This window comes from Pteropus vampyrus, unplaced genomic scaffold, assembly GCF_000151845.1.
Source record: "Pteropus vampyrus isolate Shadow unplaced genomic scaffold, Pvam_2.0 Scaffold5, whole genome shotgun sequence".
NCBI classification, from domain to species: domain Eukaryota; kingdom Metazoa; phylum Chordata; class Mammalia; order Chiroptera; family Pteropodidae; genus Pteropus; species Pteropus vampyrus.
Window position 1 is genome coordinate 16,192,070 of NW_011888786.1, and position 1,798 is coordinate 16,193,867.

The window sequence follows — 1,798 nt, forward strand, 5'->3', positions numbered from 1 at the left end:
GTTTAAGGGTAAAAACTTGCAAATAGAAAGTCAATAAGTTCTGGAGATCTAATGTACAACATAGTGATTATCGTCAATAATACTGTATTATATACGTCAAATTGTCAAGATACTAGATCTGAAATGTTCTCACCACCAAAAAGAAGTGATAATTATGTGATGTGATAAAGGTGTTAGCTAAAGCTATGGTGGCAATTATATTGCAACACAGAACATATCAAATTAACAGATGAACACCTTAAACTTATATAATATTATATGTAAATTATAACTTAATTTTAAAAAATCTATTCAAGAAAATAAAAAAAATTTTTTTAACTATTCACTAACATTAAGAGTACCTTTATAAGAAGCCTATTATGGAAGTAAATTCTCATAGACATCCCTGCAATACTCTTAGGAAAAATGCAATAGCTAGTAACTAATGTAAAACCTGTACAATATCTTAGCTCATTGGAACTGTGTGGTGTGGCAGACAAGACCTCACTTGAGGACATCAGTTAATTTATTCACTGACAAGATTCCCATCACCATCAAAAAGAGAGAAACCATTGGAGGAAGATATGCCCTGGTTCTCCAATCTCATCAATTACTTCCCCAAATCCACAACTTAATATTTATATATTTATTTATTATAGACTTCTGGTACACAGAATCAGATTAATTATAACTCTTGGTTTATGATACCCTGTTTATCATTATTCCATACATGTGTGATATAATTGGTCAATTATTTTAGTAATATAATTACCACTCATGAAAACAAATGTCTTAATTACCTATATAAACAAAATTAAATGTCTTAATAATAACCCATATAAATATAAGGTTCCCCCAGGCCCATCCAATATCCTTGAGGTACCCTACCTTAGGTAACCATTCTGAATTCTGAACTTGTGTGCCACTGCTTTAAAATCAACTGGTGGCCTCACTTCACAAATACCAAAGACGTACAAAGAAGAAAAACTTAGTTTACAGGAACTAAACGAATAGAAGAAAAATGTAAATCAATTGTATAACTCTTACAATGTCTAGAGAAGTATGAAAAAGGTCTTGATTTACTGATTTTCCAAAATGTTCCATATAATGCTACTTACCTGGGGATCCTTATCTAATAAGTATTGCCACAAAATACATACTAAAGAATTGAGAACCATGAAACAATATATTCTCTAATCATAAAAACTATAGGCATACAAAAGTATATGTTTTACATATCTATACACAGGAGAGCCTCCTGACACACAATAAACTGAAGGAGCAATTTAAACAAGGGGGAAGAATGTTTAACAAATCCTTTGCCAAAAGGATGAAAACCAAATGGGCAGCATAAAATGGTCACAAAAAGACCTAGAATCGCTCAGCCTAAGGCAAATGATAGTTCAAATGAATAGCACTAAACAAACCATTGCTTGACAATAAATTGAGTAAATGATGTTAATTTTGGTAAGACCAAGTCAGCAATGTACGAGCTGAAGCTATAGTCAGTATCCTCTCCCTAAAACAGAAAAAGCTGTCGATGCACTCAGCAGTAACGCAATGGCTAAGTGGTCAGCCAGAGGGGTGATGGAGTAATTGGGGGGATCGTTTCATAAACTATGTGAATGTCGAACCAGTGCACTATGTACTTGCAATATTAATAATAAAATAAAAAAAAAATACTGGGGTATGCCTGACTTAGCTAGAAAGTTATGGATAAAGAGTTTATCTGCTACTGATAACAAATCCTTAAGTGAAACAACAGGAAAACCTCTGGAACAATCTCACAAAAGGAAATAAAATAATAATTTCAACAAAT

The 1,798-nt window shown here is 32.4% G+C and overlaps 1 protein-coding gene across 1 annotated transcript in view; it reads right to left on the bottom strand.

Moving 5' to 3' along the window:
* ARAP2 (ArfGAP with RhoGAP domain, ankyrin repeat and PH domain 2) overlaps positions 1-1,798 on the bottom strand; it is a 171,545-nt gene that overhangs the window by 101,406 nt on the left and 68,341 nt on the right. The gene's annotated exons all lie outside the window — the stretch shown is intronic.